Source organism: Anthonomus grandis, chromosome 4 (genome assembly GCF_022605725.1).
Source record: "Anthonomus grandis grandis chromosome 4, icAntGran1.3, whole genome shotgun sequence".
NCBI lineage: Eukaryota > Metazoa > Arthropoda > Insecta > Coleoptera > Curculionidae > Anthonomus > Anthonomus grandis.
Window position 1 is genome coordinate 31,913,712 of NC_065549.1, and position 27,866 is coordinate 31,941,577.

At 32.9% G+C, this 27,866-nt stretch overlaps 1 protein-coding gene and 1 long non-coding RNA gene across 2 annotated transcripts in view; one reads left to right on the forward strand and one right to left on the reverse strand.

The window, feature by feature from the left end:
* The window catches only part of LOC126735775 (adenosine receptor A2b-like), a 421,693-nt gene that overhangs the window by 274,295 nt on the left and 119,532 nt on the right, over nt 1-27,866 (forward strand). The window lies entirely within an intron of this gene.
* On the reverse strand, nt 4,987-8,484 carry LOC126735778 (uncharacterized). Its single transcript, XR_007660508.1, has 3 exons — nt 6,358-8,484; nt 6,081-6,293; nt 4,987-5,283 (listed from the first exon to the last, which is right to left on the reverse strand). It is a non-coding gene; the product is annotated as an uncharacterized LOC126735778 (long non-coding RNA).

The window sequence follows — 27,866 nt, forward strand, 5'->3', positions numbered from 1 at the left end:
GAAATTATATTTTAACTTTGTTTATTTCAAATAATAAAAATCTATAAATTTATTTATTATTTAAATATAATAATTTATGGTATTTGAATATCAACAACCTCAAAATTAAATGCAAAGAGGCTAAATGTATTAATCTGGTATATAGTATGTAGACTCGCACTTCTTAAGCTTATTTGTCATCTCTGCTGGTCATGCTGTGTATACAGCCCAAACCATTCAAACGTCCATTCAATAGTTTTTTTTGTAGTAACATGAAAAAAAATTACTGCTCTGTATACATTTTAATTAATAAATATATACTCACAGAGGATCTTCCCCCTCGTTCCATGTCAATTTCAAGTTAATCGAATTAGCTTTTCTGCACCCTAAAAAATATTAAAAACATAGCAAACACAATGTAATAGAAAATGATTAGTTGAATATTAACATACAAAATAAGCTAACATTTTAGTCTTAAAATAAAAGATATAAAAATAGTTATACAGAAACCAACACCTATGACGTCTTAAAATTAGTTTTTACAATTTGAAACCTTCACCAAATTAAGCCTTACAAAAACTATACCTAGTTATGTATATGACCTCTTACATAAAATTTGTATTTACAATTTGAAACCTGCACAAAAACCTTACAAAAAATATACTTAGTTATATAATACTGATTATAACACAAAATACCTTATAAAATACCACATCCTATTTTTGTTAACTTCACAGCTATACAAACATAAAAAAATAGCTACAATTCAAATATTATCTAGCCATTAAATACACAAAGAAATCTAGCTTATTTTTTATTTGGATAGTACATTTGTTTTTCAATTTTTCTTTTCTTTTCAATGCCCTGAGAATTTTCTTCCTCCACCTCTTTATTTTTAAATTTGTTGATTACAGCCATAAATCTGGCAAATGCATTTTTATTTAAACTTCTACCATAGCTACAAATTTCTTGCAATGCAATCTTAAAATAAGTATAAACGATGTAATAAAAATGTAACTTATATATTACTCAAACTACTTCTCGATTTTCTGCAAAGTCCATTGCAGAACTATTGACTTTCATGTTTGAACTCTTCTGAATAAAATGGTTTAGATCCTCCTGATAATTGATTTGGCTAGTTGTGGGTTGATCAACAAACAAAACACTATCCTCTTCCTCTTCACTCACAGTTGGGGAACCTACAACAAACTCGCTCCTCTGCTCAAAAATGGCTACAGCATGTATATGTTTACAAAGTACTGTTTTGACAGAATTTTCTGGACACTCACATCTGTATTTATGAAAACATATTTTACAGATGTTACAGTATCCAGTGCGACATTGCTCATCACATAGTTCATGACAAGACACAACATAGAACTTACCACTTACCGAAACAATTTGTACTTAAAATTTTCCAAATTCTAAAAATTCTACCTTACCATTCATTTTTTCGGCTTTCTTATGGGCTTCTATTACAATTTTATGCTGATAGCTATTTGAGTTTGGTCTTAAACTATTAATTATCCTCTTCCACATCCTCTCATACACAAGTTCATCCAACAAATCCAGCAACTTTTCAACTCTACATTTACAAGATTGGTATTTAATTTGAAAATTATTTATACCTAAGATTGCGTCGACCTCCCATTTTATTGTATTTGAGTACTTTATTTAAACTTTCTATAGCCATATTTGTATTTATACCAACATTTATTCTGTGGCAATGGGCCCACATCATGTTTCTTTCTTCACTTTGAATATAGAAGCTGCAAACAAATAATATTACTATTTAGTTATAATTTTTGTTGGCAGCTTAGAACATTGAAAGGCTAGAAGTAGCATGCCGTGGAACTATGGACAGGTTTGTTTGCTTGCAACATCTCTGATGCAATGATGCCAAATGCTTATACAGAAATGGCAAAAATCACTTTATAATATCATAAAAATTTTCAGTTGTTTCCGAAGGCTCAAAACAATACTACTGCTCCCCTTTAATAAAATATCAAGCATTTTTTAAAAATAAATTTGATAAAATACTCTATATCGAAGTCAATATTAACTTTAAATAAATGAAAATAAAGTACGAAGAAACGAGAAAACGGTAATGGCATCGCAACGCCGCTCGATCCCATTGTTTATGCCACTCATACAAGCACTCTCTACCAGTGACGTCGTCAACAAATATTTACCTGATAAATTTTTATTAATTATTATAGAGTTTGAGTATAAGTAATATTACCATTTATGAGCTATTTATGTGTTTTTTTAACGGACTTCGTTAGAGGAAGATCCTAATAAAAGGCACCATTTTTGTCAAAGCATTTTTATGGAAATTAAATATTTTAATATAATATTACAGATTTCTTAATAAATCATGTTTTAAGACACAAATTATTAACATTTTGCAAAATTTTATTGTTATTATTATATTGGACAAAACTCAGGTTTACATCACTTACTTTATATCACATAATATATACTTCTATGGTGCTGACTTTTTCAAAGGGACAGTATTGATTCAGCGGAAAGAGTTAAAACTACAAGGAGGTTTAAATTGTGAAGGAGTTGCAGGTTTTTTATAGGTTATAAGATTTTTATTATGAGTATTTAGCCTGTACAATGGTTTTGAGACATTTAACAGTGACCTATATAATACCTAATACCAAATATTATATCATATTAATTTATACTAAAAAACAAAGCTTACCTAAGAATAAAGACTATGTACAATAGATTAGATTAAATAGTTTATTAGTAAAAATATACAAACAAGTACTTTTACAAGTCAAATAAAATATGTAGTATGTTGGGCTTTTTCAAAAATCATGTTATTATTTCTTAAGTATTTTAATAATGACTTGAGACATCTAATTCAATTTCTTTGGGGCAAATTTGTTTATTGCATTCTTCGAATTTTAATTTTTTGCTCTTAATTTTTTTTCCATAATTTGGTAACAAGTGATTTAGCTTTTGAAACGGTGGAATCATCAGTGCTTAGGTCCTCAGGATATCATTTTGATTTTACCCTAGAATAATATACATAAAAATATAGTATTACCAATTAATTGCATTTAATTAAACAAATATAACACAATAAAATACTATATCACTTTTAAATAAGATATATAGAATAGGATGATACATGGCATAAAACTAGTAGTCTATTTTGAGTGTATTTTTACCTTTTCTTTGGCAGAGTCAGGGAATATGTAGCAGTTAAACAAAAACGGCTTGGATGAGAAATAGTAATTGTTGACCTAGACCCCACGGTTACTGTAGAACTATTAATCTCAGATGCAGTTATTGTTGATGATGAATGATCAGATCTATAATTATACAAAATTTGGTGTATCTAGAATATTAATCTATTTTAATTATCCATACTTGTCTATATCAGCTTCACTGTTTGTACTATATACCATTTTGGAAGCTAAAGAAGTTTTTGCACTCTTCAGGAAAGCTATTCCTGCAGCTTTGAAGGGTAAATCACTTGGTAAATTAACTGAGTTATCAGCTGCTGTGTTTTTAACCAGTGCATCAGAAATCCTAGTAAAAAAATAGTTTTACATACATACCTAATTTAATAAGTATTAGGTATAAATAAAGCTTATATGAGTAACACTAATCCTTTTTGTGACGATTTTTTTATACTAGAAAAATATATTTAAAAAAAAAATACCTTTGAGGTAGAGCTGATTTTTTTAATCTGTTTGGTCAAAGTCTGGCTACTGATAATATTATCTTCCTTATATAAGAAATCACTTCTAAGGATGTGATCTGAACAAACAAATATGTTCTGTTTAATTTTGTTGATTTCCATTAATGAAATCTATTGTTCCCTTTGGGCATATATTAGGCAATCTATAATAAGTATTTGATATTTAATCAAAAAGCAAAAAAAAATTACAGCAATGAATTAATATGTGGTGCCAATTTCTATATATATTATTGTAAGTTGCAATATGGTAAAACAAAAAAAAAATATCGACCAAATTTTAGGGAAAGACAAAATTAACTTTATACATAGATATCAATATCTAAATAATTTTCAAAATTCTTTAACGGCAATAAAAAATTAGTAATTTCATCTATCTACCTAATGTCTATATTAAAAAAACATAACTATACATAGATAGGTACATGGTTATTAGGTATGCCTTCTTTCTGCCAAAACAACAACAAAAAAACATAAAATCCTGTAATAAAACCAGGGACAAAATTCTAGTTTTATATTTTTATAGCCTATTGATAGATGAATATGTTCAAAAAAATATTTAGATTTAAAAATATAAATATTTTGGTATTTTACCCACACTTTCACATTCAAGTTTTTATTAGGTTTATCTATAAGATCCCCTATTCTACGTTTATGATGATGATTACCCCATGATGTGATGTTATGAAAGTATCGGTACTTACTTGTGAAAAGATCGGCTTGAATCACCTTTTTATCATGATGCGACACAAACGACACAAGTTTTTCTCATCCTAGCAATTTAAAAAAACACTAAAATGGGGCCTTTTTCCTTTTGAAACCGAAAATTAAAGAAAATACACGAATCCCGAAAATAAACAAAAAGCCGTTTGACAGATGACACTACGCGTATGGCTCAGACGCTTAAGCTCCGATGTTGTCGCTTCAAATTTTTTAGAAGCAGTTTTAGGGATAACAATGTTAGTAATTTTGTTTTTTAGCATATTATATTTTTTATTAAAATAGGTTAATTGTAGTATTTATACTTTTTATTTTAAATTTTCCTATAAAATACAACACAAATAAGTTAAATTAACGTTATAATGGTTGTTAAAATATAGCTAAAAATTTCCTCCGTTGGAAATTTGCGTCGACTTGACACCAGAGAATCGGCAAATATGTTTGTAAACAAAACACCCCTCTTGCCCCTGTGCACATGTTGGACTCAAACAAAGTTGTTGTTTACTAATTCTAGCCTTTCAATGTTCTAAGGTTGGCAGTATTTTTATACTGCTAACTTACGTCTGCAAGTATCTCAAGAAATTGTGTTCACCCTCCTCTTCCAAATGCTTGAAATAGTTTTCTTTTAACACCATAAAAGCGGCAACATTGGTCTCCTTTAAAATTTTCCTCATTTCCTTCTTCATATATGTATTCTGTTTTCTGCCTTCTTCAATTTTGATCTTCCTTTGATATTAGAACAAAGAAGTCTCCTAGGTTTTTCCGCCAAATTCATCACCTTGATCCATGCATTATAATATTTGGGATCATCATCACTCATTATATAGTCGGTCTGAAGAGTCTCGCCCAGCCTTAGTTGAAGAGCCCTAAAAAAGATTTCTGGGATTACTTGGTCTAACCTGTTTGAAAGTAAAAATGCGACTGGGAAGCCCATATTATTTTCGTCCTTAACGAGAATTATTCTTAGATCTAGATTTCTTCTATTTGTTCCGTGTGTCCCATCTATGCAAATAATCCTTTTAAAGTCAAAAAAGTTTAAAATTTTTTTCCATTTTTATCCAAAATTATTATTATTCAATCCCCGATAACTATCACCTAAAAATGAAAGCTCAATGTACATACAGGATGATCGATTAAAGATAGAACAAGTTTTTTTAACTAGATACTTGTATATTTATTACATGAAATTTCATTTAAAAAATGCAACATCAATAACGTGAATGTTTTATTGTTCATGCCATTGTTTTGTTTTTTAAATTGCCTATAAATATCAGATACGTCGTTTTCTTATATATTCTTGTAAATCATCAGCACATAATAGACATTGATAGTCACAAAACTTGGATATTTATTATGAAAAGAGTACAAGAAATAGAGATACGCCTGTTTGTCATATGAAAAGTACACTAAAGTTATATAACATAAAGGCTTAACTTAATTTTTTTGCCTTTTTTACACTTACGTCGGTATGTGGTAAAGGGGACGATATTTTAACTTACTCTTAAAACATGCTTATTTTTTATTAGTGTATATTCATTTATGTACATACCTATTCTTTTAAATAAAAACGCATAATTTTTTCCTTGGCTATTCCATTCATTAATTTTTAAAGCTGTCGCTACCATATTATTAGCATCTCTTTTTTTGTCAATATTATACTTACTTATCAAATATGCAAGGTCTCCTCTTGTTAGTAGGTTTAGTCTTTGTATTGTGTTTTTCTGAATTTTTCAAGCATCTTGAATTATCCTTTCGTTTGTCACTCCTGCAGTCAATTGCCCAACTACAATATTTTCTTCAGCCTTGGACAACCGTTTTGTTCTTAACTCGTATGCATTTCCTACATGAGTTTCCACAAATTTCACAGCAATCGATCCTATAGGTATTAAAATTATTAATGAATGTAACTACCTATATAAAAAATAATAAAAGATTACTACCGCTTGTTAAAACTTTTACTAAAATCCTTGAGCGACAGGTTCCTTGAATGTGAATGCTTCCCCCAGACTTCTCACTTCTCACTTTGCAGGCGCTATTAAATCCTAAAAGTAAACACAACAAAATATACTTTGTTACAGGTTTAATCTCCAACAAATATATTAATTGATTTATTAATTTTTTTTACCAAGATAAAGTAAATCGCAACCATAGTTTCATAAAATAATTTATTTAAAAATCATACATAAATATACATACTACACAGATATGATATACCGTTAAGATGGTCCCTCCTAACATACCCGATCTGAAAAGCAAGGAAAACCATTATTGGATGAGGAAAGTAAATAATAATATGGGATATTGTTTCATTGTTTTGTTGATTGAATAGAATTACGAACTGTCATTGATTTTGCATTGATTTTACCTTGCAGGTCAATTTGGCCTATTTTAGATTTTAGTGAATACTGAGCACATATTAACTAATTGTTTATTTTGTTCAAATCATAAGGATCAATAGTGATAAGAATGTTAATGTCAATCTGGTCTGTCAGTTTTTTTTTGTAAATTATTGTTGCTAAACCATGGCCTCAAGTTATAGATTGCTCCATAGTTGCAAATTACTTAAACCAATGTTGGTATCAGATAGTACCCAGTAGTTAAACCCAGCATGTCAACACCTAGGTACTTGACAGATAAATGCATTCCTTAAAATTTGGAGGGAACTGACAATCCTATTTTTAATAGATTCATTCTTTATCTGGTTCTAGAGTATGACAGATAGTTTCGCTTAATGCGGATGTGAAAAGGTAGACCCTATCTTAGCCTAATTTTTTTGTAGTTACTAGTATGTGCTAGGATAGCTTAATTGCTGATTTTCTAAGTAGGCCTAAGAGTTTATAGGGCTCCTTGTTTTTGTTGTGTTAAATAAACCCCAGAAAAGGCCACATTCCATCTTCGGCCTTCCTGTACCTTCTGCTTATCCTCTGCTTCTGCTTTTGCTGCATTTTTATTGTTACTGCTTCCACCTCACTTGCTACTCCACGTGTTACCACATCAAGTCGCTTGGATCATCACCTCCGGAACCTGCATTCCTTCCAATCGGCTACACCTAATACCGATTGCCCTCCACTACCTGCTAGACATTCTGGAAGCATCCTAACTGGTCGATCTGCTGCTGCCTCTTTTGACCCAAACGTATAGCTGCCAACAAAGGAGCCCCATTCAGATCAGGTGGGCCCTGCTACCAGTCGGAGAGACTCAGAATTTCAGGTAGCCCCTTTTTCTTTTTGGCTTGGTTTCTCCAGGTATTGATTTATCGGTTCGTCGCAATTTATAGATTATTTTTTTTGAATTAATATGTAGAAATGATCACAGATTTTAAATTCAATTTAGCAAAATTGTTTATATAACCACCATCACTGATTTGATTTGAAATTGGGAACTGAGTATATACGTATATGCGAGGTATTATTAGATGTACAATTGAATAGGTATTAAGTGCTAAATTTTACTTTATTTTCTTTCTCATAATTTTAAATTTCATAATTATAACTTAAGTATTAGAGCATTACTGTCTTTGTATTTATTTTTTTTTGAATTGAGGTTATAGATTAAATTAGTTGTCAATTATGACATTGATTTATCTTTCAATACTAAAGCTGGGTTTAACGATATAAAGCTGCGTTTTCTTTGCGTGCCCTAATAAAGGCTAATAATCATAACCCTGGAACCCACATTTAGGCATTGTGCGAGAAACAGTGTAATAAATTTGGCGCCCAACGTGTCAATTCATGTTTACCAATTTTTTTTTTTTTTTTTCTAATAACTTTTGATTATATTAAACATTAGCAGTTAATTTTGATTAGTTATTTTAGAAGGTTGACTTTACCATTCTTATTTTTTTGACGTTTTCATCAGTTCAGTGTTTCTTCTCATTTTAAAAAAAAAAAGAGAATTATCAAATTTTATTTAGGTTGGTGACCAATTACCAAAAACCAAGGAAATATCTTCAGGTGTTGTAGGGAAGGATAAATGATTCAAGTGTTATAGGATTACAGGGTGGTGTGAAGGTGAAAAAAGAAAGGGAAAGGAAAAAGAAAGAAAAGGGAAGAAAAGGAAAAACATTTTTTTTTAAATTCTTGAATAGAGGTATTGTCGAGGAGAAGTAGTACTTTATAAAGTATCATAGAGATATATATTTTCTTTTTCATTTTCTTTTATTATAGTTTGATTTGCTTTAGATAAATTGTTGGAACTTTGATTATGTAATTTTTTTAATGCGAACATCTATTTGTTGAAGTAATTATGAGTGATTAACATAATCGAAAAGTTTTTAAATATTTTGTTTTTTTTTAATGTTTTTTTTCTTTGATTTTTTTTTAAATCTGTTCATGCGCAGTACTGTAGTAAGTGTGTATAATAAGCTTATTTACTGGTATTACCTTTGATTGATTTTTAAGACTTCTTTTGGTTTTTTTATTTATTTATTTATTTATTTATTTATTTTTTTTTGAAGTACCTGACTATTCTTACTTCTCATTAGTAGGTCTGAATGATAAATATAACTATAGTCTTAACTGCTCTTATACGTAGTGTATTTGCTGTTGGACTTTGATTCCTTTTTTTTTTTTTAATTTTTTTTTCTTAGGAAAGGGTGGGGGTGTCCTTTGGATACTTAATCATATTTTCCTTTTAATTTTTTTTTTAGCTTATTTATTTAATTAACGTTATTAAATTATATATAATATATCTATAAATATATATATTTTTTTGTCCCTCTATTTTGACATTTGAAATGGATGTTAATTATCTAGGTGGTGAGGAACTAAAATATGAGTTACACATTCGAGGTCTCCCATTAACCGGTTCTTTCGCTCAAAAACGGACCAGTCTTCGTGAGTCCTTGCGGTTGGAACGAGAAAAACACATTGATCCTCCTAGTTCTACTGCCTTCGACACGGATAGTGAGCTTTGCCTTTGTCGTAGTAAATTAATATCTATTGAACGGGATATTAAGACTCTCGGAAAGGATTATTGTGATGGAGAATCCAAACGGATTAATACCCTCTTGTTGCATTTGTACCAGCGTATCAATCGAGTCCATGCTGTGTCACAAGTAGAGTCGGTTTTAAAAAATGAGATTGTAAGTCCATGCACTAAACTTTTTGGTGATCTTAATCTTGCTTCTCAAGGTATCATGCCTTCTTGCTCTTATGCCAACAAACCACCAGCTATTACCGTAACAGGAGCCACTCCATCTCACGAATCCCATGAATCCTTAAATACAGGAGACAACTTAGTAGTTTCAAATGACTTAATTGTTTTGAGTGATGAGGAATCTACACCTATTGAAGAACTTGAAGCGGAACGTGTTAATTCCAATGTTGCTGCCGCATCGACTTCACAATGCGAGGTTGCAGAGCAGTCGATCCATTTGAATAATTTCCAGTCTGGTACTTCTACCTCCTTTGCACATTCAGCTATTAATAGGGAGTTGCCTCAGATTGAATCTCATAGCGATGCAGTACCCTATGGGACTACTTCCAATCCGTCTTTGACACAACAGTCTAGACTTCCACTCCAGGATTTATTGGAGCTTGCTCAAAGCAGTTGTCCTTATCTTAATCCTCAGCAGAGAACGTCAAGTACATCTGAGTCAAGACCTTCCTATGGTCGTTTCATGCAGCGCGACGGATCCAGAGTCTTTCAGTCTTCCGGAAATGAACTTAATGCAAAGTCCTCAATATCTTCGAATCCTATATCACAACCTCCTGTAAGTCAAATTAACTGTTATCCAGTGAGTTCAGCAAATGAGTCTCAATCAATGAGTCGTCAATCACAGGTTCGTTTTGGACCCCCCGTGGTTCATGCATCTCCTCCAGCAAACTCCACTGCTCATGGAGACAACTTGTCCCAGTCCATACCAATCAACGACTTAGTTCGTCATTTGGAAGAAGTAAATTTTTCTCCGACGGACACATCGAATCGAACTTACGGGCGTGAGCCGAGACAACTATCGCATCCCTCATACCATACACATGATGTGTTTCGATGGAATATTAAGTTTAATGGACAGACTAGTGTTAACGACTTTCTAGAGAGAGTTGAGGAAATACGTTTATCTCGAGGTGTACTTAAGGAGCAGTTACTCCGGTCTGCACCAGAGTTGTTTACTGGCGATGCCCTTCTTTGGTATCGTACCAATAAATTTGCCAGTTGGGATGATTTAGTAACTAAATTGAAAGATTCCTTTCGGCCTTATGACTATGAATATGGTTTGTAGGATGAAATACGTAGGCGCACCCAAGGATCACAAGAACGCGTCCTTACGTTTATTGTCGCAATGGAGAGTCTATTTCGAAAACTTTCAGAAAGTCCCTCCGAATCAGTCAAACTTAACCTTATTCGTCGAAATTTACTTCCTTATATTCAAAGTAGGCTTGCTACCCATGAAATCCATGATCTTCACGAGTTGACTAGGTTAAGTCGAGCAATTGAAGAGACCGAAGCCAGAGTGCAGAGATTTGTCCCACCCCCCACAAACATTAGACAGCTATTAGAACCTGAACTTGCCTACAGAAAACCCAGTCATCACGTAGCGTCAATTGAGTCTTATTCAGAGCCTAGTGATGTTAAGCCGATTATTCCTAATAATCATTCGGCTTATTCAACTTCTATAGATGCAGTTTCTTCTGTTGTAACCTGCTGGAATTGCGGTGACAGCGGACATCGTTTTCGTAAATGTTCTAAGCCCAAAACGTTCTTTTGTTTCCGATGCGGAAAGAGAGACGTTAGTGCAAAGACTTGTCCAACATGCTCAAAAAACGAGACATCGGCAAGAGCATAGGCCGTCCCTCTTGCCTATCTTTTGAATCGCAATCGGCTATTAGTCTATCCAAACATGTTCGTACTTCTGCCGTCCTTGATTTCGTCTTGGCACATGCCAAAGGTGATGAGCGTCCTTATCTGCACATAGACATTTTTGGAAAATCACTATTAGGTTTACTTGATAGTGGAGCATCTCGAACTATTATTGGTTCTGCCGGATGGTCTGTTTTGTCTACTTATTGCAACCTTAAACAATCTGGGGCCACTGAGTGCACTGTAGCCAATGGACAACAATGTTCAATAAAAGGAATTGTGACCTTACCTATGAGGCTTCGCACTCGCGTAGTCCTTATGGATGTTTTGGTTGTTCCCTCCCTACCCCATTCCTTGATCTTAGGTATTGATTTTTGGACTCGTATGGGGATCATACCTGACCTTAACACTGGGGAATGGCATTTCAAAGATGTTGCTCCATACTACAGTCACGAAACTGCCGCAATTCAATCCGTTGATACTCTGACTCCAACACAAAAAGGAACTCTCGACCGACTTATCGAGGATGTCTTTTCCAACATGAGTTCAACATTGGGTTGTACTAATTTGGTCAAGCTAGAAATCAGGACAAATTCAGCATCTATCAAACAGCGCTATTATCCTCTTTCCCGTGCCCTTCAAAAGGATGTCAATACTGAATTGGAACAAATGATTGCCAATGGTATTGTGGAACCATCTATTTCACCCTGGTCATCTCCAATAGTAATGGTTAAGAAAAAAACTGGCGAATGGCGTTTTTGTGTCGATTATCGCGCTTTAAATCGTGTGACCATCAAAGACAGTTATCCCATACCTTTTGTTTCTGCCACTTTAGATAAATTAAGAGATGCCAAGTTCCTTAGTACGTTGGATATTAAGTCCGCGTATTGGCAAATACCTATTGCACCAGAATCTCGCCCTCTTACTGCATTTACAGTCCCTACTAGAGGACTTTTCCAATTTACCCGTATGCCCTTTGGGTTGACTAATGCCCCTGCAGTGTGGCAAAGACTGATCGATTCTGTTATTGGTGTTGACTTAGAGCCATACGTCTTCGTCTATCTTGACGACGTAATCATTTCCACCCCGTCGTTCGAGGAACATATTCGTGTTTTACGTGAGGTCATACAGAGGATCGTTAAGGCAGGTCTAACTCTTAACAGAGAGAAGTGTACCTTTTGTAAACCCGAGTTAAAATATTTGGGGTACATTGTTAATTCTTCCGGTCTACTAGTGGACCCCGATAAGATTGAGGCTATTCTGCGTATACCAACCCCCAAGACTGTTACTGATATTAGAAGAATTGTTGGACTCGCATCTTGGTATCGGAGGTTTGTCCCTAATTTTTCCACGATAGTATCTCCCTTGACCGCATTGACCATGAAGAACGTAAAGTTTGTATGGAGTCCTGAATGTGAAAATGCTTTTAATACTATTAAAGAGAAACTGGTCAGCGCACCGGTTTTATCATGTCCAGATTTTGATCTTCCTTTTATTATCCAATGTGACGCTTCCGATTTTGGACTTGGAGCTGTCCTTTATCAGGTTCAAGGTGACGAAGAGCACGCTATTTGTTTCCTAAGTAGGTCTCTTACCAAAAACGAGCGTCGGTATAGCACAACAGAAAAGGAATGTTTGGCTGTCATTTTCGCCATCGAAAAACTCAGACCATATGTGGAAGGTAGCCATTTTACAGTGGTAACTGACCACTATAGTCTGAAGTGGCTTAATTCAATCAAAGATCCTGTTGGTCGCATTGCTCGATGGGCTGTAAGGCTACAACAGTACGATTTTGACATAGTTCATCGTAAGGGTAAAGACAACATCGTCCCCGATGCATTATCTCGTTCGGTACCAGTGGTAGATGAGGTAGCACCTCTGAATGACATGTCAACGAACGATTCTTCTTTCCTGATCGACAAGTGGTATTCCCGCATGCTAAAACGCGTTAAAGAGCAACCATCTAAGTACCCACTATGGTGGATTTCTAATAATAAGCTCTATAAGCGCACTAAGTCAAAATACCCCGCTTTAGATAATCCTGACGATGCTTGGTTGCAGATTGTACCACGAAATCAACGATCTGATGTCATAAAGGCACATCACGATCCTCCCACCTGTGGTCATCTTGGAGTGTTTAAGACTCTTTCCCGTATTTCACAGAAATATTACTGGCCAAATATGAAGTGTGACGTAGCTAGGTATATTGCCCGATGTCACACTTGCTTAAGGACTAAACCTCTTCAAAAAGTCTCTTCTGGCCACCTTCTTAGTCCACAACCAACCCTGACTAGACCTTGGCAAATCCTCAGTGTAGACCTTGTGGGTCCCTTGCCTCGTTCTCGTTCTGGATATTCCTTCGTATTGTCAGTATATGATTTGTTCAGTAAGTATCCTCTCTTCTTTCCTTTACGAGTGGCTACCGCCAGCAGTATATTAAAATGGCTCGAGGACCATGTACTTTTGGTTTACGGAATCCCTGATAGAATCATTGCCGACAATGGACCTCAGTTTCGTAGTGGGGCTTTCCAAAATAAAATGCAAGAGTATGGTATCCAAATACGTTATACTGCTAATTACCACCCGCAGGCTAACCCTGTAGAGCGTGTCCACCGTGTTCTAAAAACCATAATTTCAAGCTATGTTGATGAGGATCATAGGACGTGGGATCTAATTTTGGCTAAGGCAGGTTGTGCAATCCGATCAGCAAGACACGAAGTTACGGGTCTAACCCCAAACTTTGTAATTTTTGGTAGAGAACTTCGATTTCTGTGTCCCACCCCGACTTTAATCTCTCCATCTAACCCTAATGATTCCGATCCAACTTTGCGATCGAAAACATTGGAAAAGGTATTTGTCGATGTTCAGAAAAGACTGAAAAGGGCTTGCGAGCAACGTAGTAGGCGTTATAACTTACGGCATCGCGATGAGCGTTTTCAACTTGGTCAGGAGGTATGGCAGAGAAATTATGTTATCTCTAATGCTGCCAAAAACTTTACTTCAAAGTTCGCGCCTAAATATCTTGGGCCCTACAAGATCAGCAAAATTCTCTCTCCATGGTCCTACGAAGTTTCGGACTTGACAGGCCGCTGTCGTGGAGTTTGGCATGCTAAAGATTTAAAGGCACATCCACCTGATAATAACGTTCAAGATCAAATCTAATGTTAGTATCTAAGTTATAATTCAGCGTAAATTAATTATTATAATAGATTCGTTTCTTGTGTGTTTAATCTCCAACAAATATATTAATTGATTTATTAATTTTTTTTACCAAGATAAAGTAAATCGCAACCATAGTTTCATAAAATAATTTATTTAAAAAATCATACATAAATATACATACTACACAGATATGATATACCGTTAAGATGGTCCCTCCTAACATACCCGATCTGAAAAGCAAGGAAAACCATTATTGGATGAGGAAAGTAAATAATAATATGGGATATTGTTTCATTGTTTTGTTGATTGAATAGAATTAGGAACTGTCATTGATTTTGCATTGATTTTACCTTGCAGGTCAATTTGGCCTATTTTAGATTTTAGTGAATACTGAACACATATTAACTAATTGTTTATTTTGTTCAAATCATAAGGATCAATAGTGATAAGAATGTTAATGTCAATCTGGTCTGTCAGTTTTTTTTTGTAAATTATTGTTGCTAAACCATGGCCTCAAGTTATAGATTGCTCCATAGTTGCAAATTACTTAAACCAATGTTGGTATCAGATAGTACCCAGTAGTTAAACCCAGCATGTCAACACCTAGGTACTTGACAGATAAATGCATTCCTTAAAATTTGGAGGGAACTGACAATCCTATTTTTAATAGATTCATTCTTTATCTGGTTCTAGAGTATGACAGATAGTTTCGCTTAATGCGGATGTGAAAAGGTAGACCCTATCTTAGCCTAATTTTTTTGTAGTTACTAGTATGTGCTAGGATAGCTTAATTGCTGATTTTCTAAGTAGGCCTAAGAGTTTATAGGGCTCCTTGTTTTTGTTGTGTTAAATAAACCCCAGAAAAGGCCACATTCCATCTTCGGCCTTCCTGTACCTTCTGCTTATCCTCTGCTTCTGCTTTTGCTGCATTTTTATTGTTACTGCTTCCACCTCACTTGCTACTCCACGTGTTACCACATCAAGTCGCTTGGATCATCACCTCCGGAACCTGCATTCCTTCCAATCGGCTACACCTAATACCGATTGCCCTCCACTACCTGCTAGACATTCTGGAAGCATCCTAACTGGTCGATCTGCTGCTGCCTCTTTTGACCCAAACGTATAGCTGCCAACAAAGGAGCCCCATTCAGATCAGGTGGGCCCTGCTACCAGTCGGAGAGACTCAGAATTTCAGGTAGCCCCTTTTTCTTTTTGGCTTGGTTTCTCCAGGTATTGATTTATCGGTTCGTCGCAATTTATAGATTATTTTTTTTGAATTAATATGTAGAAATGATCACAGATTTTAAATTCAATTTAGCAAAATTGTTTATATAACCACCATCACTGATTTGATTTGAAATTGGGAACTGAGTATATACGTATATGCGAGGTATTATTAGATGTACAATTGAATAAGTATTAAGTGCTAAATTTTACTTTATTTTCTTTCTCATAATTTTAAATTTCATAATTATAACTTAAGTATTAGAGCATTACTGTCTTTGTATTTATTTTTTTTTGAATTGAGGTTATAGATTAAATTAGTTGTCAATTATGACATTGATTTATCTTTCAATACTAAAGCTGGGTTTAACGATATAAAGCTGCGTTTTCTTTGCGTGCCCTAATAAAGGCTAATAATCATAACCCTGGAACCCACATTTAGGCATTGTGCGAGAAACAGTGTAATAACTTATGTATGTTTGATAATGATAACTAAGACTTTGTACAACCTCTGATATCGCTCCTGTTGCAATTGTAAAATATGTGTTCTTCCCCAAACTTGTTTCGGATCTGACAAGCATAATCTACTTCCCTATTATCTTGTGCCCTCCAAGATGTGAATTCTTCAAAATTCCTAAAATTTAAAATTGATTCTTCGACAGTTATATGGTGAATATCAAGCAAATGTTTGCTTAAACAGTTAAAATATGAAAATGTCTGGATATCATTAGTACACATTGGACATATAATGTGTTTTATTTGTTCCTTCCCAACAAACTCAGGGTGAAACTTTTTCCAATGCCTATTTCTGGTAGATGTGCTTGAAAATTCCTTATCACAAACTTAACAGATTGCATTTTGTTGACTGCAAAATGCAATCGTGGAATTGTGGAATTGCAATTGGACAGCAATTGTGGAATTATTCAAATTAGAACTAAAAAAATTATATGTATCTTAGGTAATGAAAACCAGCACAGATATAATATATATATATATATATATATATATATTATGCTTGAAAATTCCTTATTTTTAATAGTTTTATCTTGCAGCCTTTTTAAAGCGGCTGTAGTTAACGCAAGTTATGTGTTTCGTCTGGCGCGTCAGTTGTGTGGGATCTTTGGTAGAAAGCGGATACTTAGTTTGTTGCGATAAAAATAAAATTTATCATGGATAAAAACAACCTGTGTTAGGTAAAAGGCGGATAGTTGCCTCGGACGGATACATACCCCGGTTTTTAATATACTATGTTAGGAGTATAAGTTGTGTAGCGCTTTCTTACAATAAATACTGGGCCCCCCCCGCAGGTATTACATGAGCCATCGAAATAGACGCGCGTGTTTTGTCTCTGTGAGCAAAACTTTAACGAGCGTTATAATTCTATTGGTAAGTAATGTCTATTAAATATTTTTATTACTGATCGTGATTTAAGTCAACTTTTTGTTTTTTTTTGCATGCATTAGAGTTTAAATTACTTCGTTTATTATGTTTTATTGTTAAATAAATTTTATTTATTTCGCAAATAAACAGGCAAGAATCTGCATTAAAAAGAATAGTCACCCTACTTACTTTCGCGGATAGTTGCCGCTAGAGTGGCTAAACATTTTTTTACAAGCAAAGACGGATTTTATTTTTATGTAGTTTTTTCGAATTTACTGTGACTCTAACTTGTTGTTGTTAATGAAATAAATTTCTATTTAACTAAGTTTAGCATATTTTTTTGGACTCTTTATAAAATTTACCCTCTTTTGAGGGTAGAAACCACCCTAACTTTTTTTTTAATGTAAAGGTATGTTTTGTGAGAGCTTGTTGGAAAGGGAATAAAAAAAGAAATATGATTTACTATTTACTTTTGCAAAGGCGAATAATTTATTTGTGTCCCAAAGCACCATCAGCAAAATTGAAAATCGTTATTATGAAGTGAGCCACGTGAAAGACATACCAAGAGTAAGGTAGTCACGAGTAATGAATGAAGACACATAATTGAATGTTTTACTGACACTCCAAGAAAATTCTAATACTCCAGTTTGATAGGTTGTAAGAGAATGCAACATAAGCCATACGTCTGCATTAAAGTTAGTAAAATCCTGTCAAATGCGTCCTTATAAAATGCAATACGTACAAGATTTACTAGATTATCCGGACAGCTATCTTCAGTTTTGTGAAGTGATGATAAATGCACTTAATCAGCTTTTAGCAGATTTAAATTGGATTCTTTTTACAGATGACTATACTTTTGCCCTCAATGGTGTATATAGAACTGTTAACATTGGTCCACAGAAAACCCTCACTGGATACGAGAGACACACACTGAGCGTCCACAAAAACTTAATGTTTGGGCAAGCATAATTGACGACCATGTCATTGGCCCAATATACCTTCCAGCTAACTTAAATGGCACTACATATTTGATTTTTTTGCAACAAAAGCTTATGCCAGCTTCATTTCCTAATCAAGCAGATCTTCATAATGATCGAATTTGGTTTGCGCAGGATCGTGCTCCGCCTTATTACCCCCAAATCGTGCGACACTTTGAGTGAAATTTTTCCAAACCTCTGGATAGGAAGAAAAGGTACCATTAAATAGGCGCCAAGATTGCCGGACCTGAATCCTCTGGATTATTTCCTTTTGGGGTCACCTAAAAATAAAAGTTTACGTAACAAGACCAGAAAATTTAGATGAACTTAGGCAACGACTTACATACGAAATTCGCCAAATAACTCCAGATATTATTCGTAATGTCAAGAATGAATTTTATTTTAGATAAGGGTTTTGTCAAGAAAAAGATGGGCAACATTTCCAACAATACTCGCAATAAAATAACTTTGTCGAAAAGTTCGATTTTTATTTCATTCTAGATTCCTAGCTTATCAAAATGCGAAGGTAAATAGTGGGTCATATTTCCTTTTTTATTCCCTTTTTAACGAGCTATCACAAAATATACCTTCACATTTAAAAAAAAAGTTAGGGGCGGTTTCTACCCTCAAAAGAGAGTAAATATTATAAAGAGACCAAAAAGAAATGTGCCAAACTGAAAATAAAGGAAATGAAGTGCCAAACTAAAAATATCCGCAAATATAAACGAAAACCAGGCGTGGTGCCACGCAACATCAACTGGACAGAAGATAACTGAGCACTTGTTTTGGAGATAAAAAAAGAGGTTTCAACGCAATTTCTCGAATATATGGAATATCCTCTCGAACTTAAGTAGACGCCACAAAAACGAGCAACGACTAACTCAAGATATATTCTTGATTTAAAGGTGTATACCAAGCAGTATAATTACACAATTTCTGTTTATATACCTTCTTATATGAAGTAGGTAGGTATTTAATTCCTCTGGAATAAAAACCCTTATTTCAGATTAGCTAGCTTGTGCGGATTGATTAGAAGATTAAGGGATATAGTGTGTGAGGTATCTCTTCGTCTATTTTATTTCGGACAGGTGCAGTCGATCTTACAATATGGTATTTGTTTCTGGAGATCAGCAAGAGGAGCTCTAGATATATTTAGAATGCAAAAGCGTATCATTCGTTGTTTATTGGGCTTGACCTACAGAACTTCCTGTAGACCTTACTTCAGCAAACTAAAAATACTCACCCTTCCCTCCTTATACTTTTCTTCCTTGGTGTCATTCATGAAAAAACACAATCATTTGTTTGTTGAGAATAGGGCAATGTACGCTGAGGATGTGACTATGATTACACGACATAGAAGCGATCTCCGCATTCCATTGCATAATTCAGCTTACTATAATATGGCCATTAGGGCTTATAGAATGCTACCTGCTGATATTAGAAGCCAATCTACAGTCCAATTTAAAAAGGCTGTTTACCACTGGTTGCAGATTAAATGTTTTTATAATTTTACTTTTAGATAATAATTGTAACTTATGTTAGATATTTAGAATATTTATTTTGAATTTTGTTATTTTGTTTATATAAGGCTCTATGAATTCTAGATAAGCAAAATTAATGTATCCTATAGGAGCTAGATCCTTCTTTGTATGATGTTGCTTTGTCGTCCTGTATACGATTTTGTTGGCAAATAAAGGATATTATTATTATTATTATTATTATTATTATTATTATTATAATTTTTGTCATTTCTAGAAAAATATCCTGGTCTGGGCTTCAAGAATAAAAAAAGACTGGTAGCTCAAATATTGACCCTCGGAGTTCCCGGTTTTCCTCCCGATAGAATTGCGATTCGCCAATTAGCTTATTAGTTTGGCGAAAAGTTGAAATTAAAGCATAACTTTAACAGTGAGAGTGAAATGGCTGGACTGCAACGGCTTAAAATGGTTCTTGAAAGAAATCCTGAAATAGCTTTGAGACAAGCTATTTCAGGATTTGAAAGTTTATCTATTGAAAGAGCAAAGGGTATTAACAGAAGAGAAGTTGCAAACTTTTTAGAACTTTTAACAACTATTATAACTGAGAATAATTTGCTGAATAAGCCACGAAAAATATTTGACATGCATGAAACCGGTCCAGCTCAATAATTAAAATTGGTAAAGTATTAGGTAAGAAAGGTTCTAAAGCAGTTAAATCAGTTAGTTTAAGTAAAAATGGAAAAACATTATTATTGTTGCTTATTGCAAGGCTATTTGCAATTTTCTCCCATCGGTTCTATTATCAAAGGCGTAAATAAAAAACCAGAATTCGAAGAAAGGCTCCCGTCTGGTTCCCAAGTCTACATGCAAAAGAAATCACCTATTACACCAATATGCTGACGACACTCCGTTATATACCAGTTTTGACAAAGCAAAACTACCTGCATCTATAGAAAAACTTAATAATGATTTAAATTCCATATATTCTTATTCAGCTAACAATGGCCTAAAATTAAATCCTAGTAAATCGGCAGTTATGTTTTTTTGGCCTATAAAAAAAAATTCTAACACAGTTCTTGTTATAACAAGAACTGTGTTAAGGATAATGTTATAATAACTTTAAATAAGATACAATTGCCAAATGTAGATAAATACAAAAATTTAGGTATTACTGTTAATGACAGCCTAAAGTTTGAAAGTCAGGTTGTGAAGGTGGTCAAAAAATCTTTCTGTGCATTGAAAAATTTGTACAAGAGTAGGGAAATTATTAAAACAACCCTGAAAATAAAGTTAACGGAATCGCTTGCTTTATTACACTGCAATTATGGTGACATAGTTTATTAGCCTTTTCTTAATAGAAATTCAAAATACCGGCTTACAAAAAATACAAAATGCTTGTGTACGGTTTATTGGCGTGAGTGTAAGAGAGCATATCACTCCAAAATATAGGGAACTTGGTTGGTTGAAAATATGCGATTGTCAGAGGCTTCACCTTAGTTGCCTAGCAAAACGGTTACTTGATAGTTCCTGTGCAGGCTATCTGTTTGATAAGCTTAATAAAAGAAATACTCTTCATAACAGAAACACGCGCTTTAATGATTTATTTGATGTTCCTAGGCATAGAACAGAACTTTTCCAACGTTCGTTTTCCTATTTGTTACCTAAGTTAGCCAACACTAATATTTTTCGCAAACTGTATGACCAACCATTTTTGACATTTAAGAAAAAATATAAACAATATTTACTTAGCCAAGTTTAAATTGTTAGTTGGTAAAAGCAACGCCCTAGAATGTCAAAATATTTTAGTGATTTTATAAAATGTTATTCCTACGCTTGTGTTACCTTCTGTATACCTTTATAATTACAAAAGTATCATTGCCTAGTTAGTACCTTAATTTACCAATATTATTATTATTATTATTATTATTATTATTATTATTATTATTATTATTATTATTATTATTATTATTATTATTATTATTATTATTATTACTACTATTATATCGGCATACAGTTCTCTCAGATCTTTGTTATAAATGGCTGACTAAACATGCGAACTTTTTTTGAATGATTACTTTTTAAATTTCTCAACAAAGACTAATTAAATTTGTGTCCAAATACTCACTCCAGTCGAAAACTCTCCAATACCTGAAATTGGTGTCTGGGTCAAGCTGTCGAGAAATTTTACCTCGCACCACTTCGCACGACGATATCTTCATACCCAACATCTCTGCTTCGTCCAGCCACTGTTTTAAATATTAATATTCCCAGAATCCCAGAAATGAATATTACTTTATTGAAGAATATTTATTTTAATATACTGCTTTTATTCTTAATCAATGGCCCTAAAAATTAATTAAGCAACTCATAACAATTAATTTTAAATGTAATATCCTATGTCTTTGGATAGATTTATTTCTTTTATAATACAGTTTAATTATCTGATTATTAGTCTCAGTGTCATTTGTCTCCTAGTCTGGAAACCTAGACGAACTCAAAGAACGTATTAGGCAAGAAATCCGACAAATATCTCCAGAAGTGTTAGAAAATATTAGAAACGAATTTTATTATCGTCTTGGGCTTTGCCAACAAGTAAATGGTGCTCATTTTGAGCATCTTATACATTAAACGCAACTTTTAATAATTTAATGTTTTTTTTTTCGTATTTCTCCTTTAGATAATCACAAAAGTAAATAGGGCAATTTAATCAAGAAAAAGGCCTGTTTTCAATGAGTATTTAAAAAAAGTGGCTTTCCATTTGAAAAAAAAAATTGGGGTTAATTTGGACCCCTCCTGTAGGTGAAAAAATACAAAAACTATTTTGAAAAAAAAGAAAAAAAAATAAACAAAAATCGACGGGTCTCAGGAATTTTGCGAGATAAATTCTGATTAATGATAACTGAATTTATGCCAGTTAAAGTCACCACACTGTATATGTTAAATCAATTAATCTTGTCACAGTTTTGACAAATCATGCTGTAAATAATTTGAAATTTAACTGTTTACTTGAATAAGTTTATTGAAGTATGTGATTTGAGTGAATGTATCTTTTTTAGTCATCTTTTTTAGTAAAGTATTGGTTGTAATAAGTGTATTGGTTTAGGTATTGGAAATACATAACTAATTTTTAATAAATACATATGATAAGAAATTTGATGGATCTTATACATTATTAGCCCTATTTTACAGTGAATTCAAATTCAAATTCAAAAGGCTTTTATTACCACTTAAACATTGTACATAGAAAAATTTTTTTTTTGTTATAAGAATTTACATAATGCTAAGAGTAATGCGGACTGAACTGCGATTATAAAAACAAACGATAACATATACACGAGCTAGCGCGCATGTGCTGCTCAGACCATTAAAACATACTAACCTAATTACAACTAAAACAAGAATAAAGACTTTCCCAATTATAATTATTTAGAAAATAAGTTATTAAACCGTAAAAACATATAAAAGCTAAGAACAAAAAAATATAGGGTAATAATTAACTATATCAATTACATTAATATAGGTACCATTTGTGCAATAGGCAGAGAGAAGGGCAGCAGTGTAAACGTTGATATTATTTGCATAATCTCTTTGAACTTTTGTTATTTTTATCTTTATAAAAATAGTTCACGAAGTTTAAATACTGATTTTGGATGGTCACTCAAGTGCTGTCAGTATGCTAGAAACTGCCCGGGACAATGATCTGATACCGCTTGGTTTACCTAGTCACACTACTTTAACTTTGCAACTATTAGATGTATCGATATTCGGATCATTTGAAAAATAATATAATACTGAGACAAACCATTTCATGCTCACCAATCCTCAAAAAAAAACTGAATCGGTATAACTCGGGTCAGCTTATATCTAAGGCATGGATTCGAGCAGCTTTCTCCGCCAATGTAATAAGTGGTTTTCGTGGCAGTGGAATCCATCCAGTCAAAACAAATGCTCTATCTTACACTGAATTTGCTATATCAGATCTTTCATCAGGGGGAATTGCGCAGGAACAAGAATCTATTCCTCTAAATGATCCGGTACTAAGCGTTTCTAGAGTGTCTGTACTAAAGAAGCGCGTACAAAATTTTAAGCAAAGTCTTGCATCAAATAAAAGACACCAAGTGTCATCCCTAAGCAAACAAATACTAATCAGGATATCTAGTTCCAAGCAGTGCTGATAATCTGCAAATTATTCTCCATATATCTGAGCAGAATAAGATAAATCAAAATCACACGCCACCAGGTTGTCTTCAAGCCTATTAAATTTGTCTTGAGACTGTTTAGACCTGAGAGATTGCGACATTAAAGATTACATCTTTCATAATACTGAGCTATGATTAGCATAGTTGATATCTTTAAATGAATCCCAGAATCAATATCTTGAAAAAGATACACGTCTTAATTTTTAATCAAGCATCTTCTATACCAAAAATACCACTAAATATAGCTAAAATGTCTAAACAATCTACAGAAATTTTAAAGTCCAATGATAAAATTGTCCAGAAAAAAGAAAAAAAAAACACATAAGATTAAGAAAACTAAAGTTACCACAGAGACAAAAAAAACCAAACCAGCTGAGGATAAAAAAACATTGGGAAGAAAAAAAACCTACCGCAAAAAAAAGAAAAAGACTTAAAAATACGACTAGCAGTAAAATTAAGTCTCAGCACAGATATTATAAAACTGGTCAAAGTAAAAACATCAAGGAAGAGAAGATTACAAGTTTACAATTCTCACAATAGTGGAAATAAAGAAAATATCCTCAGCGCAAAAACGATTAAAGGGGCTACCAATCAAGAGAAGTAATGAAGAAAAATCGATAAGAGACACTCGAAAGATATCGATAGTGAAAAATGCTAATTCGATAGTAAATACAACTAGAAAAGTTTCAATTCATATTTATTGCGTAGAATGCTTTGAGCATTACAACTTGAATAAATCAATTCAATGTGATGTAAGATACTAAATGATTCAATGTAAGACATCTAGAATATGGTTGCATGAGACATATATAAGATTCAAAAACTATTGAATAAGAAGTGGAAAGTTAGAAACCTTTGCTTCTGCTGAAAATTAATATCAATACCCAAGTTGATTACCAAATTACTGTATTCTTAAGATAAAAGCTAATACTTTATAATAACGTACATTACTTTAAGTTTGAATAATATTTTTATAATTTAAATAATTAAAACTAAAAACTATTAATTAAGGTTTATTAATATTTCAAATTAAACTTAATACAAGATCGCAGTAAATTATAAAACTAAATTATGAAGACTGTTAAATAAATAATAAAGATTATTTTAATTGATAACAATTTCTTTTTATCCAAAGTAGAAGCGAGATTACTATCCCTGCACGAGGCAAGTTTTTAAAAGGTGAAGTAAAACATTATATATTCAAAACTATTGTTAGATATTTATAGAAAAATGGGCTAATATAAAAGATATATGACTTATGTTTTGAGATACATACTGAATAATATTCAGCAAGGTCATAATTTTTTGAATAAAGCTTTTTCGAAAAGAGTTTTTTATTTAAATAGATAAAGTGGGGCAATCCGGCCTTTACTTTACTGGAAAAAATTTAAAAAAAAATGATGCGATTTAACATTCCCAAAAAATGGGAAAGTTCATCCTACATTTAAAGGAACAAGAGAAGAGGATTTTTTTGAAAAACTGATGGTGGTTGAAAAACTGATGGTGGTGAGGATTTTTTTGAAAAACGAATAAAAGAAATTACTGCCGGAATTCGAAAGCTGATATTCAAGGCGTACTAGTAATGGATTTGTTAGGTTCTTCTTAATCAGTAACCATTTTTAAGGTTTGCAATTTTGCTTCGTTTTTGAGCCCTCGCTTAAATATTTCTACATGCATAGCAAAACTTAAAAAATATGTAAATTAGTTCTCATGACCTTAATTTATAAGTTTGCTTAATTTTTGCTTTTGTTGAATATAGATAAAAAAACTGGTTTGTCGACCTTTCAATCTATATGAGAACATCCTCAGGACTATATACTATAAATCGTCGTCGTTAATAATAATAACTGTAAGATCATAATTAATACAAGAAATTCATAGATCCTTTCATGCTCTAGAGTTTTTAATATTAATTTTGTTCTTTTAATTTGCTATAACATCTATGTTCGAAGATGAATTTGGACAACAGCTATAAGACAATCGTTTCAAGCTTAAGTAAAACCAATGCTTAAGGGGTAGATAGTGCTTAAGAGATGGAATGTGCATTATTAAACTCCGGGTGTGAATAAGGTGTTTTTTTGAATATTATGTCTATAGTTTCATTATTGGAAGTGTTTTTAGAAAAAGACTTTAAAATCTCTTAAATACACTTATAGTGATTTAGGGTTCACTTTTTATAGCAAAAAGAAGCTCTCAGATAGAGGCGAAGACTTTAATTTATTGGTAACACATCCAGTTAAACCCCTTTCTCTTGTTTTATTATTTAATACTATGGCCTTAATGTTGCGCTATCTTTTTTAACTAACATTGAAATTGTAGATTAATTTAAAAATTAAATAACGTATTGATTTTTTTTGTTAGTTAAATTAAGGATACAATAATAATATTTTTTTTACAGATTTATGGCGAATGACAAATAATATCACTGAGTGGTGTTTGCATTAAGAATATCTCATAGTTATGTACGCAAAATTGTATAAGCGACACTTTCAGTTTTACTCCAAAAATAAATGCCAATCCTTTTATCATCAGTGCCACAAAAAAATTAATAAAAAATGGCCAAGGAATTTGGATAAAAATGGCATTTTCCATCATTGCAGGCTATAGATGGCAAACATATACAAAGTTTTATCAAATGAAAACTAGATCTTTGTATTTTAACGACAAATTTTTTTGCGTCAGTCGCACAAATGCATGTCGTCAGACGCGTCAAAGGAAACTATTATATTTAGTTTTCATTGTAGCAGAGACTTGCGTCAGGCGCAGTCCGTCAGCCGCGTGCATCCGCGACTTCAAAGGAAACGTACCTTTAATCATTTTAATGACATTAACACTAGCATTCCCATGACATGAAATTAAATATTTAACGAAAAAATTCAACAAAAATAATATTTAATATATTTAGAGTTTATATTTAACACATATCATAGATTTCCTTTAATGATTAAAACTAGATACTTATATTGTTTAATTTGTTTTAATAGAGTCATATTAAATTTCATTTATGGTAACAGAGCCTTAGATCATTTTAGTTTACTAACATATTTTTTTGAAGGTCCTGCATAGTTAAACTAGGCAAAACCAAAACTGTGTCATCACAATAGTTTATTGCACTGTTTCTCGCACAATGCCTAAATGTGGGTTCCAGGGTTATTATTATTAGCCTTTATTAGGGCACTCAAAGAAAACGCAGCTTTTCATCAGTAACCCCAGCTTTAGTATTAAAAGATAAATCAATGTCATAATTGACAACTAATTTAATCTATAACCTCAATTTAAAAAAAAATACAGCAATACTCTAAAACTTAATTTATAATTATGAAATTCAAGATTATGAAAGAAAATAAAGTAAAATTTAGCACTTAATACTTATTGAATTGTACATCTGATAATACCTCGCATATACGTATATACTCAGTTCCCAATATCAAATCAATGAAGGTGGCTATATAAACAATTTTGCTAAATTGAATTTAAAATCAGTGACTATTTCTACATATTAATTCCAAAAAAAAAAAAAAATCTATAAATTACGGCGAGCCGATAAATCAGTACCTGAAGCAACCAAGCCAAAAAGGAGGTACCTGAAATTCTGAGTCTCTCCGACTGGCAGCAGGGCCCACCTGGTCTGAATGGGGCTCCATTGTTAGCAGCTATATGTTTGGGCCAAAAGGGCAGCAGCACATCAACCAGTTAAGAGGCCTCCAGAATGTCTAGCAGGTAGTGAAAGGCAATCGGTATTAGGTGTAGCTGATTGGAAGGAATGCAGGTTCCGGAGGTGATGATCCAAGCAACTTGATGTGGTAACACGTGGAATAGCAAGTGAGGTGGAAGCAGTAACAATAAAAAGTGCAACAAAAGCAGAAGCACAGGATAAGCAGAAGGTACGGGAAGGCCTAAAAATGGGGACCACACATAAGGTTCGGCATGGCTGTCAGTTTTATTTTTTTAGAAAAGGGTGCAAATAAGAAATTAATTAAATAAAAAAAATTGGAAAATGACTTAAGAATGTGACTTGTGCTAACTTACCGAAGATAGAATGTGGCCTTTTCTGGGTTTTATTTAACACAAAAAAAACAAGGAGCCCTATAAACTCTTAGGCCTACTTAGTAAATCAGCAATTAAGCCATTCTAGCACATACTAGTAACTACAAAAAAAAAATTAGGCTAAGATAGAGTCTACCTTTTCACATCCGCATTAAGCGAAACTATCTGTCATACTCTAGAA